The following is a 17,771-nucleotide window of genomic DNA, read 5'->3' on the forward strand; positions in this document are numbered from 1 at the left end:
GTAATAGACTGGCATGCAAAACCAAACATTTTATGCTGAGAAAAATTGGCCTTTCAAAAAGCAGCCTCAATCACCATTGGGTCTTTTCCTTTTTCTCCAAGCTCTAGTGATGCACTTGTGTTGATTTATCTTTTATTTGTTGATGATGGATTAACAGGGGAACCAGAAATGTTTCTGAAATATACTCAGAGTCGCAAAGTGATTTCATGCTCTTTATTCAGCTCATAGTGGTGAGGAGGAATGAATGAATCCCCTCAAAGTATCTGCTTTATATACATTATTTACACAATGGGCTGCACATGATTGGCTAATTCCGGAATTCTACTGTAAGCCAATCAGGTTGTGGATTCACTTCTATCTGGAGCATGATTGGGTAGTTCCTGCCAACCAATCATACTGCTGCATTGTTCTAGGACCAATCGGACTGCTGCATTCTGAATCCTATTGTTCTAGGACCAATCAAACTGCTGCCTTTTGGATCCTATTGTTCTAGGACCAATCAGACTGCTGCAGTTTGGATCCTATTCAACTCAGTACATAACAGTTTCTCAGTGTTTTCTGTTTTCTGATAGCATTTGTGAAACCCGGATTACTAACTATGCCAATAAGGAAAGCATTTTGATAACTAAAACCAGAGTAATTTTGAGATGAGTAGGATGGTTAAGGTGGGACCTGCAATGTTGAACTGTGTTATTTTGTATGCAAGGCATAATGGGCACAACTCTAGGCTCTGTTCCATGGAGCCTAAACTGCTGTTTTATCTTTTGTTTTGATCAATTTTTTTCCAAATGGGGCCCTCATTATCATAACAACAACAACAACAACAACAACAACAACAACAAATAATAATAATAATAATAATAATAATAATAATAATAATTTATTTATTATTATTTATACCCCACAACAACAACAACAAATAATTTATTATTTATACCCCACCCATCTGGCTAGGTTTCCCCAGCCACTCTGGGTGGCTTCCAACCACATATTAAAAACACAATACAGCATCAAACATTAAAAACTTCCCTAAACAGGGCCACCTTCAGATGTCTTTTAAAATTAAGATAGTTGCGTATTTCCTTGACGTCTGATGGGAGGGCGTTCCACAGGGCGGGTGCCACTACCGAGAAGGCCCTCTGCCTGGTTCCCTGTAACTTCGCTTCTTGCAGTGATGGAACTGCCAGAAGGCCCTTGACGCTAGACCTCAGTGTCCAGGCCGAACGATGGGGGTGGAGACGCTCCACTATCAGAACCCCTTCTATGTCTTCTCTCATCCTCTATAGTAAAATATGTCTTTAGCAGAATAAAATATGCAGGACGCCCTGCACAGGAAAAAAAAAAAGAGAGAATCTTCCCATCTGCTTAGTTATATAATTCCTATTTACTGATGATATGATGAAAGTCTTGCAGCAATATTCTTACATGACCTAAGGAAAGGCAAATGCCGCCATGCCAGTGGACAACCACTTGGGGGCAGCAACGGTCCAACTATTGTAAACTGCAGCTATAGATAAGGCAAATAAAAGTTGGGCAGGGTTTTTTGTTGTTGTTTATTGTTTATTACTGTAACATGATAGGGATTGAACTGCAGGAGAGGTATAGGGCAATGTTCCTTAGTCAGCTTCTCACTTAGCGTGCATTCCGTATGGGATACATAACAAATTTACTGAGGTTTTGCCCAGGCAGATGGTCACCAGTTATGCTGTTATATGGAGAAGTGTTTGATTTACTGTGTAATATGTTTAATTAAAGCTGAAGATGGATCAGTAAACAATGATAATGAAGCAACTTAAGTTAGATTAAGATAAACACTTAATATTCCCCCATTAGGCCATTTTTTTTACTTGTTTCCCCACCTTGTTCCATTTCTCTCTACCTAGCTTGCTTGTCACTATACATATTCGTCTTGCTAGTCATTGTTAATATTTATTTCATTTCATTTGAATATTTAAATCCTGCACTTTCATATAAAATATCACAAGGTGGTATACAGCCTAACCCCACCGCTAGTAAAAACCAATGTGTTTCTGAAATATACTCGGAGTTGAGAGTGGAATTCATGCTCTTTATTCAGCTCATAGTGGTGAGGAGGAATGGAAGTTCCCCCACAATATCAGCTTTATATACATTATTTACACAATGGGCTGCACGTGATTGGCTAATTCCGGGATTCTCCTGTAGGCCAATCAGGTTGTGGATTCACTTCCACCTGGAGCTGGATTGGGTGGCTCCTGCGGACCAATCATACTGCTGCATTGTTCTAGGACCAATCAGACTGCTGCATTCTGAATCCTATTGTTCTAGGACCAATCAGACTGCTGCATTCTGAATCCTATTGTTCTAGGACCAATCAGACTGCTGCATTCTGGATCCTATTCAACTCAGTACACAACAGTTTCCAATGCTGAACCGTGTCCACACGACGTTATCTCAAATACATATGCATCCTTAGTCAAGCTATCAATGCTTTTGCTTGGGGTAAAGACACCAATGCACCCCCCCCCCCGTGTTTACAAAAGCAGAAACGAATCTGACACTCATGAAGCTGCGCTGATAGGAAAAGCTAGGGGTGCAAGTGAACTGTGAAATGCACCTGAGGGCAAAAAAACTTCACTTAACTCTAAGGAGATAATTATGAACACACCCTGGCAAAGCTCATATCTCTAAGGAAACATGATTCGCACTGTGCCGTTATTGATGATTAACTTCAGATGGATTGTGATGGTTCAAGAATACTGTCTGATGAAAAATAAACAAGCAATGGCAGAAAAGTCACGAGTCTTGTCTTCGCTTCTGCTGCTTCTTCCCCCTGCCCCCAGCCCCCCCAAAGCCATTTTGTTATGGTTTCTGCAGCAATGTTTGGGGGACAGGGTTTGGTCAAGGCCAAATTTCCCCTGGGTTGCCAGAACAGAGGTTAAAGGGAAAAAGAGGTGTTTGGGGGCTGTGATGCCTATAACAATATTAGATGAATAACCTCTATTGTGTAGGTTATGAAGTTTGAAAATGTGTAACATAGTCTATGAGACATTATGCCTGCATAAATAGAATAGTTATGTTTTAACATAAGATCACGTTATTTTTTTTTCTTGGGGGGGGGGGGGGAGAACCTCTTTGGCATTTGGACCAAAGAAACAAAAGCCCTTACAATTCTTAACTTTCTGAGTTCATTTCCAGGCGCACAGAGGCAAACGTTTGCATTTTTTTGAGCTTTCTACTTGTTATAGGGAACTTCATAAATGATGTACTAACACATGTTTAGATTCCACTAGGACATCAACATATCTTCAGAATGATCTCCCAAATATGTCCATGTCTAGATATAATATGGGAGATACCCACTACAAACAAACTGGTTTTATTATTAATTGCCTCCAAAAAGAAAACTCTACCAAGGATTTGTATTTGCATCCTTTCCTTCCTCCAAGATGCACACTTAAGTAGGAAAGTGGCAGAGGGAGTGGTGCATTTTTGCATAAGGCCACTTAGGGAAGTTTTTTTACTTGAAAAGGATTTGAACTCATTCTTCCCAGCTATGTGTCCATGTCCTGTCCTCAGGACACTGGCTCTTCCTCTAGCCACTTCTTAGATTTAAATTCTTTAAAACAGAGGTGAGCCACACTCGTTAAAATAATTTAAGCAATTCTGTGTGGAGCTCTTTGAAAATCATTTCTGTGTAAATTACAATCCTAGCTGCAATCTTATAACAAAGATGTTGTGAAAATTACTTTTAAAAATGTATGGGAAGTGTTTCAAACATACTGAACTAAAGGGAAATATCAATGCTAAGCCTTACTATTTTCTGTTTCATCTGCTGCTTCTGTTTTTCTGTCTAAAGAATTAAGGCCTGCTTTAATAGTATAGTATTCATTTTGCTTGCATATTTGTTTTGTTAGGGTTTCCCTCCTCACTCTGTTTAATGTGTTATTTTCATGTTTACTTTTTCTTTGTTAATGACTTTTCATCATTTACATTTCCAGTGTACTGATGGGTTCTGTGCTCTTGGCCCATTGCTTTTCATTTTTTCTGGCACATCTGTTGTAGCCAGATGGCATTGAGTTGCCTTTATGTAGCTGGAATAAGCCCAGAAGTGGATGGAAAGTTAATCTGAAGACTCTGTTAAAAACAGAAAATATTTCATGTTCTGAGAACTTAACTATGTGGACTGTAAAGTTCAAATCTAGGCAGTTTCTAGGTTTTTCTTTTTTTTTTAGGCCCCAGACTTTTCATGTCTTCTGTCAGTTGCCAGCTGCCCAACTGTATTTTTTTTTTTTTAAAAATACTCCTCCAGAACAAATTACCATCCTGTACCCAGATATAACATTTGTTTGAAACAGCAGCGTAGCGGTGTATAATTCCAGATATTAAGGTTAAACCAATATACTGTAGTATTCCTAATACACTTGCAAATGTTAAGTCTTCTCCAAATAGTTAATGCAAACATTTAAACTGTCGACTCCATCAGTAAGGCTATCCTTGCAGGTATCTTGATAGTGAAGTAATGGCTCAATTCATCATTAATCTGCAAGTCTGCATTGTACCTGCATCTGTAACAAATTTGGTTTGTTCAACAGCTTTTTGAAATGCAACCCTCTAATGTATCCAACTTAGTTTATTAGGGCATTTGATCAATGCAACTAACTTGGCATAAACCCAACTTTTCCAATTTAAGTGGATTATGGATTGGATTGGCACAAACCCAACTTTTCCAATTTAAGAGGACTGTATTGTCCGCATCCTCTATGAATATTCTTACACTGATACAACATAACCATCCCATGCAGTCTCATAATTGTGTTTTTATAAAAAGCAAACCAACATTTCCCCCCCTTTAGATTAAGCACGCCGCAGTCCAAACGCCCAGATCTGCTGGGATGGTGAGGTTAGGATCCAGGAGACCTTGGGTTGTCCTAGCTGAGCCAGGGTTAGGTGAAGGTAAAGGGTAAAAGGGACGCCTGACCATTAGATCCAGTCATGGCTGACTCTGGGGTTGCGGCGCTCATCTCGCTTTATTGGCCAAGGAAGCCGGCGTACAGCTTCCGGGTCAGCATGACTAAGCCGCTTCTGGTGAACCAGAGCAGTGCACGGAAATGCCCTTTACCTTCCCGCCGGAGTGATACCTATTTATCTACTTGCACTTTGATGTGCTTTCGAACTGCTAGGTGGGCAGGAGCAGGGACAGAGCAACGGGAGCTCACCCTGTCGCGGGGATTTGAACCGCCGACCTTGTGATCGGCAAGTCCTAGGCTCTGTGGTTTAACCCACAGCACTACCCGTGTCCCGAGCCAGGGTTACACTCACATAAATTCTCCATCCTGGCTCACCAGAGACTATGCTGGCAGGAAATGCCTACCTCAGCTGAGCCAGGGCTATGTCCCAGCACAAGCGCACAAAAGGAGCATTTCAGGGAGTGATGGGGCATTGAAAAAACGAGTTACACTGGTTCCAAATCTCCTTCAGTTCACAGAAATGCGTTAGCGAACCAGCAAAGGTTACACTGCCCATCTGTGCTCACCATTAAAAACTATCACTGCTTTTTGAGCAGGCAACAAGTTCTGCATGTCATATACAGTCCTAGGAACATGAGTGACCCGTGAATGAATGTATGAGGAGGTGGCAGCAACCAAGTAGAGACACTGAATCCCTGATCTGGCCTATACTTAATAATAATAATAAATTTTATTTATACCCCGCGCTCCCCAGCCAAGACCGGGCTCAGGGTGGCTAACAACCAATAATAAAAACAAGTTGATTAAAATACAATTTAAAAAACAAGATTAAAATACAACATCAAAACATTAGGATGCAGCCTCTTCACAGGAGGAGAAAGGAAAAAGAAAGAGGGGGAGGGAATCAAACTGATTCTAAGCCAAAGGCCAGGTGGAACAACTCTGTCTTACAGGCCCTGCGGAAAGAAATCAGATCCTGCAGGGCCCTGGTCTCATGAGGCAGAGCGTTCCATCAGGCTGGAACCAGAGTTGAAAAGGCCCTGGCTCTGGTTGAGGCTAATCTAACTTCCTTAGGGCCCGGGACCTCTAGGGTGTTGCTATTTATGGACCTTAAGGTCCTCCGTGGAGCATACCAGGAGAGGCGGTCCCATAGGTACAAGGCTGTGAAGGGCTTTAAAGGTCAAAACCAGCACCTTAAATCGTCTCCACTCTTCTTGCCCCTTCCACTACAACTTTCTCCCTGTGTAACCTTGAAACACCTTAACAGGCAGCACCTTTTCTTTCCGTGGAACCTTAAAAAAAAATTATACCATCTCCAGTTCTACTATGCTTGTTTTCTATGAAAGATTTCTACGTTTGTTGGCTTAAAAACTGTTGGTTCAAGGAACAAATGTAAGTATAAAAGGAGAATTCTAAGATCCAAATTTGGGGGAAGTATGCTTTGGTGAGAAAATCCTGGCAGCAATTTAAAATTGATTTAAAATAAAAAAATATGCAGCAAAGTAAAACATGGACATATAGACTCTTAGACCTTTAAAATATGCCCTTGTGAGCTGCAAAACTTCCCTCTTCCTCTAGCATAGGAATAAAAAAACACATTTGGTCAGTTAAAAAGGGTTTACTTACAAACTCTTCAAAGGTCAGATTCATGTGCTTCTGAAAGTTGCACAGGCAGTAAAACTTGGCCTTTTACAGTGGTGAAAGTTCCTAAATTAATGGTACAGTAATAATAATAATAATAAAAATATATTTATACCCCGCCCATCTGACTGGGTTTCCTAGGAACACAATAATGCCTTGTGAAAACTATGCAGCTAAGCTGGAACAAGCAGCTTAGCCTGGAAGGTGAACTGTAGGCTTGATTGCTCATTTCTTCCCAAGGTGAGGGGCAGTGACCTAGCTAAGCCTGGAAGGACAGCTTACTCTATAGCATTAACCCCTTCATGCATTAATTAGACTTAAGCATGTTGGTTACATGAGTCTGGCTATCCCACAAAAACACGCTGTATAAAATAAATACACACCTTAAGCAGTGTGTATACTGCAATGGGCTCCTTTAGGGTTGAAGAGTGGGGGGGGGGTTAGAAAATTATTGATATATTTTGCGTGCCATACGTATCTATCTAACAATACAAGTTATTTGCTGTTTGTGTACCAACTCACTGTGTGAATAAGTCTCTGCCACATGGCTTGTTGCCATGCCAGTATGTGTGGTTTAGAAAGAAAAAAGAAGCCACTGGCCCAGTTACCCCAGCACTAGTGATGCTTTATTGCTTTATATCATCTATAGATTTTGTTACATGGTTAATTAAATAACCTGAAGACTCTCACACAGAATATTGTTTAGCTGCAGTGTTTTTCTACTTGAAAGTCTTGTGCCATTTTGGAAGATAACTTTATTTTGCGGTGTTGGGGATACATAGTTGCTTATTTAAGCAACCAGTCACCTGGTTTGAGTAAACTTGAGTCCCCTTTTGCCAATAAGGAAAATCATCCAGAACTATTTCGGAATGCAAATGTCCATTGTTTTTCCTGAAAGGTGAAAGTTGCCCCTTTGCTAATTCTCTCGACACACCCAGCTTGGAGTATTTAAAGATGATCACCTACCTGTTAATATTTTTAATCAAATTATGCTTTAGGATGAGGGTACTAGACAACATCCTCGCTGAAACTAATTTCAAATCCCACCCCTTCATCCTGGGGTGAGGATTGCAATTACTGTTTTTGGGTTCAGTGGAAAGTGATAGCGTCAGGGTGTACATCCATTTGTAATTATCATTATTGTGCTCCTCAGGTACTCTCAGAGCATCACCAAACATGAACACCAGTAATAATGTTTATAACAGCATTTTAAGGCAGCAGGTAATGCTTCCTTATGAATACATATGAGCTCATAAATATGTATTATTCCGATTTATATTCTGGGCTGAAACATAGAGGGTTAAGAGCAAAAACATGCTCTACTTTTTTTCCTCTCTTCCCTCTGTCTAATTTACTATATTCATGGTCACTAAAGATATTAAATGCTGTGATCCTCCCCAAAACTTTAGTATATGAAATAATAAAGATCTGAACAAGTAAACAGATAATGCAGAAACTGGATTGCATCAATAAATAAATGCACAATTTGTTTCATAGGAGAACACAAAGTGTCTCTTTCTATAGGAAACTAATCTGCATCATTTCATGTTCGGGCATAATTAGTTGTGCCAAGATGTTGATGGAGATCCACATTCAATTGCACATTTGACGGGACTTCCATTAAAAAGCCGCGCAGTGCAGATAGATGTGGATTCATATATGTATCCGATTTATGACTTTGTGTTCTGATCCAGAAAGTTGTATCTGCTTATGTGCATGGGTCTTCTTAGCTGGATTGGGCTCAAAACTTTTGAGCAATTCTTTGTTTGAGAACTCCATTCTAATGGGATGGAGTTACCTGGCTCCTTATGAGCTGACAACTTTTTAATAAAAAAAAAGAACCCACCAGGATTTGTGAAGCCTGTGTCTAAAATGACACTTTACAGATTACAAAAATGGTATCTGGAGAGATAATAAATGGTACCATGAATCTCCACAGTGAAAACTAATCCTTCTTGCTGATGAGTTATCATGTCTTCTTACACAATTTCTTCCTGCTGAAAGAGTCTTAAGAAACACTCATTTCCTTTCTGCTAACCATTTTAATTGCTTTGTCTAACTCCTTGCAAGCGTAGGATCACTTTTTTCTCCCTTTGTTTGCTTAATTATAGAATGGAAGTGCTGCCAAAGTAATTTATAATTAAATGCACGGCAACGATGGCTTCTTTTAAGAATTTCCTTGTGAGGAAGAATTGAGGAGCTAAAAGTTAAATTTAAATTGACAGTGTACAAATGTTTTTATAACAACTTAAGATGTTGAATTTAAAATTTGAGATTTATGAACCACGTTTAAGTACATTCATGGCATCGTAGGATCTCATTCACATTTGCTTATTGAAGACTGACTTTGGGGCTGATTCTGCGAGATACTAAAGACTGAGACACAGCAGCTCATGTAATTAAGGCTGCCATCCTAACCCCACCTACTTGGGAGTAAGAGCCATTTGATTCAGTTAGACTTACTTTTGTGTAGATGCATATAGCAGTGTGCTGCAGGAATTCAGCTTGAGAATAAGTCACAATTGCATCTCTACTAGAGCTTGACCTGTTTTCTGAGTTACTGCCAATGTAACTTCTAGGAGAGGCAAATCCCCAACTGTAGTTCTAGCCTGTTGGCACTAAAGAAACAACTACTACCTTATGCTACGGTTGCCATATTTCAAAAAGTAAAAATCCTGGCACCCGCAAAGAAACCCACCAAAATTGTTAAGGTTTTCTTTGGTGAAACCTACCCCCAAAATAGTTATTTTAAGCTTTTTTTTGAGCTGTTTCTGATGCTTTTTCAGCAAAAAAACCTTAACTATAGAAAATACATTTTGGAGGTTTAAATCAATACAGTGGTACCTCGGGTTACATACACTTCAGGTTACATATGCTTCAGGTTACAGATGCTGCTAACCCAGAAATATTACCTCAGGTTAAGAACTTTGCTTCAGGATGAGAACAGAAATTGTGCTCCGGTGGTGTAGCAGCAGCAGCGGGAGGCCCCATTAGCTAAAGTGGTGCTTCAGGTTAGGAACAGTTTCAGGTTAAGAACAGCCCTCCAGAACGAATTAAGTTCTTAACCCGAGGTACCACTGTAATTAAATACTAGATCTTATTCTAATTGCCACCGCTAAAAAACTTCCAGTTTTTGCTGGCACCTGACATATTGCAAGCCTACCTTATGCCAGTGTTTTCTGATAATAATGATAGGGGATGGGTGTTACTGAGGAGCTCAGACCTGCTGTCAATTTAAGTTTGCTCCTAGCCTTTTTTTGCTTCTGAACCCTCCCACATTACCTGGGAACAGTATTCAAAGCCAAAAGCTGATGAGCACAGCGTAAGAAAGCTACAGCTGGTAATCTGCGGTTAATATTTCAAGGCGCTATGCAACATATGAAAATAAAACAAATAAAAGTATCCATAGAAAAACATCATTAAAAACCACTGATAAGTACTGATTGGTTAAAAAGGAAAATTCATATGACGAAGGCGTGTCTGAACATGATAGTTTTCAAAAGACATCTGAAGGGAGGGAGGGTTGGCTCCTATGGAACCTCTGTTGGCAGGGAGTTTCACAGGGCAGGATCTGTCCCTAGTGAAGGCCAACCAAACTTCAGGGGTGTGGAGAACCACCAGGAACCATAAGGAATCAGACAGTCCTTATTGGTCAGTTAGAAACTCTCCCCAAGTATATAAAAGGAACTTGGGAACTCTGGAACACGCAAATGCTTTTTTCTCTAACCCATCCTAATTTGGTCATCTCTTGTGGTGCTGACGAAGGAAGCAGCATTACCAAGACACATTAGCACTCATTAGCATAATTTAATATTAGACTTACTCAGCAGAAACTGAAGTCGGTACTTATACTTGCGGCAGAGCAATTGGATCCGACCGCTGGGAAGGATGTGGAGGAACTCCAGTTGACCAGGCAGATCCATCTGGCAAGTTGAGCTGTATCTACAAAGAAGCATTTTCAGTGTTCTCCTCCATGCGGTGTTCATGGCATTTGAACTGACTGCTTAGAAAAGCAACAATGAGGGTGTGTCAAACATAGTCAATATAAAATGCAATCTCTACTTAAAATTACTGTGAACAAGCGAATTTATATTTTGCTTTAGGAAAGAATGGGTTTTTATTTTAGTGCTGGAAAGGCCTTGCAGGTGAATTCTAATATGCTTTTTCTGAAATGGCAGCTCTGTGTTTTAGTGTTTTGAGAGAATATATCATATCCTCTTCATTCTATTTGTTCTAGCATTGCACTTCCATTTTTCTTATGAAAATGATTAAGGTGAGAATTGTGTCTACCACGACTATCTATTTTTGTTCCCCTTTGAAGAAATACATCAAGACTCAAAGTATAGAATGCACTGGGATGAAAAAAATATTAATTCAAATCTAGTGGCAGAAGCAGACTAGTTCTCTTATTTACTCCACACACACACACACACCCCACCAGCAACCTGTTATTTCCTTTCCTGATTGAGGTGAAATTTACAGAGTAGTTCAAATGTGGATAGTTATAATAAGAAGTTGCCACAACAATTGTGTTATGTTCTACAAAAAGTTGAACTAAGAAAGCACCAGTCTCTCTCTCTCTCTTTGAAAAGTAGAAACCTAAGACTAGGAGAAAGAACAAAGAGAAAATGGGAAGAAACTTTAAAAATTATTTTATTTTGCAAGAACTTTGGAATATAAGTCACATTGCATTTAACAGCGCTAAGTCCAGACCTGCAGACAAATGCTATTCATTTCTGTTTTGTGAGCTGTTGGTTCATATTGCTTTCAATGTATTTGTATGATTTGTTCCTGATCATTCTGTTTTTTTCCAGAATTAGTGAGTGATGCTTTGTAGTGGTTGAGAGAATGAACTATGATGTGGAAATATCCCTGGGTTTGGTTCTCTGCTCAACTATTAAACAACTGAGTGGTTTGAGCTGCCATCTCTAATCAGTATCGCTTCTTCTGAACATGGGAATAATACCGTCCCACCATACATGGTTGTTGTGGAGGTAACTAAGCTAAGATAAAGTATGTGAAGTGGTTTGACCACTTAGGAAATAAGGCAATTTGTGTTTACACATACAGTGGTACCTCGGGTTAAGAACTTAATTCGTTCTGGAGATCTGTTCTTAACCTGAAACTGTTCTTAACCTGAAGCACCACTTTAGCTAATGGGGCCTCCTACTGCTGCTGCGCTGCCGCTGCACGATTTCTGTTCTCATCCTGAAGCAAAGTTCTTAACCCGAGGTACTATTTCTGAGTTAGCAGAGTCTGTAACCTGAAGCGTCTGTAACCTGAAGCGTATGTAACCTGAGGTACCACTGTACCTGCTTTTTCTGCTTTTTGTTTGATTTCTGTTTTGGTTTGACCGCCACACTTTTACTGCTTTGCAGGACTCTGGACACCAGAGAAGGGCTGGGTGCCAGACCACTTTACCACTGAAAACGTGTTTAAATGAGACTATGCAATTTCCTCCCGACAGTTCTTAAAATATGTCTTTTCCACAAGCAGATTCAACAGTCCCGCCACAAGTCAGCAGTGCTACTCTGGCTAAAATCCTCCAGCAGGCAATTCATCAAGCCAGCTCCCAGTTTAGCTTCTGAAGCTGCTTTCCAATCTCAGAGCTGCCACAACCTTATTGCTGTGAAGTTTTAAAATCCTGGGCTGCTCATGAAATTCACTCTGTGCACCAACTCTCGCCAAAGGGGCTGGCTAGTACAGTGGAACCTCGACTTACGTAAGGCTCTACTTACATACAATTCCAGTTACGACCTTCAGTAGGTGCTTCGACTTAGGAACTTTCCTCTAGATACGAACAGAGGCCTTGCCAGCAGCCCGGAGCTTGCGCAGCCTGCTGTGGAGCAGTGCTGGGGCCTCTGCTGTTGGGGAGAGGGCCCCCATCCCACCCCCGAAGCTGTGGAATAGGTGCCACCTGCAAGAGGCACTGCAGGGTGCACTGCAGCCCCAAACCCCGCCGAGGAACTAACCTGAGGAAGTCCAGAGAAGAACCTGGCCTGGCCAGAAAAAAAAGTGACCCTGGCCGGAGTGAACCAGCTCTTTACTGACCCTTGCCCCACCCCCAGCTTGTAGCCAGGTAAGCCCACCCACGTAGGTAAGCCCACTTGCACGTAAGAAAAAAAAATGTTAATTTTTTTCATCTACAATACTGTCTTATTGATTTTATAATACAGTACATTGATTATTAGGGACGCGGGTGGCGCTGGGGGTTAAACCACAGAGCCTAGGACTTCCCGATCAGAAGGTCGGTGGTTCGAATCCCCGTGACGGGGTGAGCTCCTGTTGCTCGGTGCCTGCTCCTGCCAACCTAGCAGTTTGAAAGCACGTCAAAGTGCAAGTAGATAAATAGGTACCGCTCCGGCGGGAAGGTAAACGGCATTTCCGTGTGCTGCTCTGGTTCGCCAGAAGCGGCTTAGTCATGCTGGCCACATGACCCGGAAGCTGTCTGCGGACAAACGCTGGCTCCCTCGGCCTATAGAGCGAGATGAGCGCGCAACCCCAGAGTCGGTCACGACTGGACCTAATGGTCAGGGGTCCCTTTACCTTTACCTTGATTATTGCCTTCATTTTATGGATCTATGGTCTCGTTAGACAGTAAAATCCGTGTTAAATTGCTGTTTTAGGGGGTGTTTTTCATCGTCTAGAACGGATCAATTCACTTTTCCATTACTTTCTATGGAAAAGTGCACCTCTACGTTTCTAGTTATAACTGGACCTCTGGAATGGATTATGGTTGTAAGTAGAGGTTCCACTGTACAGATGAATTATGGCAGGGATTTGGAGCCCCATGTGGTAGGGATTTGGCAATCCAGTCTCCAAACTATTGAGCAGACAAAACACTTGTATTTTTCTGGCATTCTGTGATGCCACATTTCTCAATGTTAAGGCCTCTCCAAATACATGCCCTTTCAATACTTTAAGTCAAGAGTTATTTATTAATTAAAGTATTTATAATCTGCGCTTTTATATAGCTATAACAAGGAGGTATACAACATGCAAGATTATAATACAGTGGTACCTCGGGTTACATACGCTTCAGGTTACAGACTCTGCTAACCCAGAAATAGTACCTCGGGTTAAGAACTTTGCTTCAGGATGAGAACAGAAATCACGCAGTGGCGACGTAGCAGGAGGCCCCATTAGCTAAAGTAGTACCTCAGGTTAAGAACAGTTTCAGGTTAAGAATGGACCTCCAGAATGAAGTAAGTTCTTAACCTGAGGTACCACTGTAAAAGCATCAGTAAAGACATCATTAAAAACATAAATGAAGGACCTGGAACCTATGATCATCTGAGGTCTTTCTTTGTGTGCCCCCTCCACGAGAGGTCTGGAGGGTGGCAGCACAAGAACGGGCCTTTTCTGCAGTGGCTCCCTGTTTGTGGAATGCTCTGCCCAGGAAGAGGAGAGAAGAGTTTTGGACTTGATATCCTGCCTTCCACTCCCCGTTAAGGAGTCTCAAAGCGGCTAACATTCTCCTTTCCCTTCCTCCCCCACAACAAACACTCTGTGAGGTGAGTGAGGCTGAGAGACTTCAGAGAAGTGTGACTAGCCAAAGGTCACCCAGCAGCTGCATGTGGAGGAGCGGGGAAGCGAACCTGGTTCACCAGATTACGAGTCCACCGCTCTTAACCACTACATAAATCTGGAAACAGGTCTAGCTCTAGTAGAGATGCCACTGTGACTTATTCTCACGCTGAACCCTTGCAGCACAGTACTATATGCATCTACTGCAACGTAAGTCTAATTGAATTGTCTCGATCCATCAAGGCTATTTTCTTAGGGGTGAGGTGTATAAACTATGTATGGCATGGAAAAAAGTGGATAAGTTTTTTCTCCTCTCTAACAACTAGAACTCAGGGGCAATAAAAGAAACTAGATGTGGGAATTTACTCAGGGGCAATAAAAGAAACTAGATGTGGAATTTACTCCCACAAGAGGCAGTGATTGGCCAACTTGGATGGATTTAAAAGATGGTTAGGCAAATTCATGAAGGATATTAGCCACAATGGCTACTTCTACACCCAATGTATCAGAGGCAGTATTGCAAGTGGGGAGTGTGTGCTGTTGCATGGGGCTTCCTATAGGCTTCTGGATGGCTGCTGGGAGAACCACACTGGGCTCAGCGGTGACAACTTGAATAAAATATTGGGGCCGGGGGGAGGAAATCTATCACATGGTGTGGCACATGTACACTATTTGAATGCTAATGTCCAATAACTTTGGGGGTGTCTGTCCCCTCAAATATTTTATTGGTGGGGCCGATGGGACCTATGGCTTGACTAGCTGGTCCAGGGCGTTCTGGCACCCGAGGAAGGCCCCCAAACGGCACAGGCCTCCCCGCCAGGGAAGATCTACATCAGGATCAAGGAGGGAAGGAAGACTGGCATCAGTATCTGCTCCTTGGGTGGAATATCCCACCGCTTGAGGCCATTGCTTCAGCCTGCCTCGTGGGTGGGCCGGCCCTTTGGGGCTCCTCTTATGTCGCTGTATGTTACCTAGTGTTATCCATCAACATTGCAGCCCGGCATTTGGGCTTGCTTAAGTTTCCCGCCCGTTTCCAAAACCAGCCTTTAAGGCTTTGCGAGGTGGCGGGTTTGAACCACGACTGGCCTTGATCATCTGCCCAGTGAGTGTACATTTACAAATGCTCGTAAATCCAGCATTGCCTGAGCTCTGCGAGTGCAGCTTTCTCCCGACTGAAGTGCAGAGTGTTTGAGGACCGGGACATCCTCAGTGAAACCAAAATGCTTGTTTACAAAGCTATTGTACTACCAACCTTGCTGTACGCTTGCGAAGCATGGCCCACTTATAAACGCCATCTCCAATTCCTCGAAAGATTCCATCAACCGTGTCTCTGGAAAAATTTACACATCACTTGGGAAGACAGGCGAACTAATGCTAGTGTACTGGAAGAAGCAAAGATCACCAGTGTCAAAGCGATATTCTTCAACATCAGCTTGGACTGGTCATAGTGTGTGTTCAGATGCCTGATTATAGTCTTCCAAAGCAACTACAGTGGTACCTCGGGTTAAGTACTTAATTCGTTCCGGAGGTCCGTTCTTAACCTGAAACTGTTCTTAACCTGAAGCACCACTTTAGCCAATGGGGCCTCCAGCTGCCGCTGCGCCGCCGGAGCACGATTTCTGTTCTCATCCTGAAGCAAAGTTCTTAACCTGAAGCACTATTTCTGGATTAGCGGAGTCTGTAACCTGAAGCGTATGCAACCCGAGGTACCACTTTACTCTATTCTGAACTTAAAAATTGAAAGCGTAATGCTGGTGGTCAACAAAAGAGGTTTAAAGACTCTCTCAAGGCAAATCTAAAAAAATGTAGTATAAACACTGACAACTGGGAAACACTGGCCTGCGAGGGCTCCAACTGAAGAACAACCAAAGGTGTCATGGGCTTTGAAGACGCTCAAACTCAGGACGAAAGGGAGAAACGTGCTGAGAGGAAGATGGCACGCTTGGCAAATCCACACCGTGATCAACTCCTGGAAACCAATGTCCCCACTGTGGAAGGAATTGTGGATCCAGAACTGGCCTCCACAGTCACTTACGGACTCACTGTTAAAACTGTGTTCATGGAAGACAATCTTACTCGAGTGATCGCCAAACGCTGGAGGGAGACAGAGGCCAGCATTTGGAGGCGGCTGCCTTTTTCCCGCCTCTGCCAGCAGGCGCTCTCTCCCCAGCCCGAAGAAAGGAGTGGAGTGAAGCGAGCGGGAGAAGAGGAAGAAGGGGAGCCGGCCTGAGCCTGGCGCCGCACTCTTTTCCCGCTCTCCGCTCGGCCAGCCGCTCGCCTTCGGGTTTCTGCCGCCTTCCTGGATGGGATTTCAGCTCCCCGGGAAGGATCCCCACCCGTCCACTCGCGCCTCCCGGGAGAGGCGGGAAAAGCAACTCCCCCGGGGAGGGAGGCGTCGGCACCGCAGCCCCGCACCGCGCGGAGGAAGCGCGCCAGGAGGAGGACCGGCCTCTCCCTCGACGTAGCGGCTCCTCGTTACTCGGCGTTTGCCTTTTCTTCTCGCCTCCCTTCACAGCCCGCCCCGGCGCCTCAAGAGGACGCGCCTGCCCGGGATCGTAGCAGCGCTCCCGGGCTTGGGGCAGATGCGGGAGGCTGCTCTTGCGACGGGCACGGGGCGGGCTGGGCGGCTGCCTGCGTGAGGGACCCTCGGCGGCCAGAAGAGGTCCTGGAACGGGGACGGGGCGCCCGACCTCTCGCCGGTCTGGGTACCTTGCACCCCGCAGGAGCAAGGGGTGGGGTGGAGAAACAGTGTCCCCCCCCTCACCCAAAGGACGCGCCATCTGCCGCCTCATTGGGACGTGGGCGCTTTCTCCCCGCTGCTTGCCTGCCTGCCCGCCCCAGCCACGCAGATGGTTCCCCGCGCTTTCAGGGGAGAAGGAGAGCGAGGTGCCGTCGAATCGCCCGCCTGAAGCAGCAGCAGCGAGCTAAGCCAGCGACCTGGAGAACTACGAGCAGACTGGCTGCGCTGAAGGAAGCATTTCCTCCGCCCGCTTTATTCCCCGGGAAAGGGAGCAGAATGGAGGGAGGCAAAGTGGCCGAAAGTGGCCCCGCGTGCTGAAAGCAAAGCAAACTAACCACAAATGGAATAACAGAGCGCGGGGAGATCTCTCTGCAATAGTCCGGAGTTGTTGCTCTTGCTTTTCTTTTTCTAAAAAAAAGAAACCTCTCTTAAGTGGATCGGAACGTCGCTGAGCAGCCAAAGGGCGGAGGGGCTGCGGGACTAACTTGCTTTTTCGGAGGGGCGAAAGAAAAAGAGAGAAGGTTGAAAGCGGCGTTTTTCTCTCTCGCGCAACCCCCCCCTTAAGGTTTTGTACGGTTGTGGTTTGGAAACCGTGCAAAGCAGATCTATAGCACAACCCCCAAATTCCGCCCCCGTTGGCCTTCTGGTTTGTTTTGAACTCGCCTCCGAATCTTATTTAGACACATAAAAGTAGCCCGCTCTCTTTTGAACCAGCTCTCTCTCCTCTCTCCCGCCCCCATGCCACTGGATGCTGCAGGCGAATTTGGGATTTGTAAGCGATGCAAGTCCGATAAAGCTGGAGTTTCCCTCCGGGACCTGAAGGAGGATCGCTAGGTGGTTCCTTAAGGAAGCGGGTCTGCAGGTAGGTGAGGAAAGGCGCCGCCGCCGCCGCCAAGGCTTCCTTTTCCGCATGG

General features: G+C 43.7%; 1 protein-coding gene across 2 annotated transcripts in view; it reads left to right on the forward strand.

Moving 5' to 3' along the window:
• The first annotated feature begins 16,320 nt into the window (after window positions 1–16,320).
• The window catches only part of TAFA2 (TAFA chemokine like family member 2), a 139,407-nt gene continuing 137,956 nt past the window's right edge, over window positions 16,321–17,771 (forward strand). The window contains exon 1 of one of the 2 annotated variants that reach the window (XM_081022434.1): window positions 16,321–17,719. The gene's annotated coding sequence lies outside the window, so the exon portion shown is untranslated. The remainder of the gene's footprint in view (window positions 17,720–17,771) is intronic. The other variant, XR_013990916.1, reaches the window with a different exon arrangement.

The sequence above is a fragment of the Podarcis pityusensis genome (assembly GCF_964106645.2).
Source record: "Podarcis pityusensis genome assembly, chromosome: 10".
NCBI lineage: Eukaryota > Metazoa > Chordata > Lepidosauria > Squamata > Lacertidae > Podarcis > Podarcis pityusensis.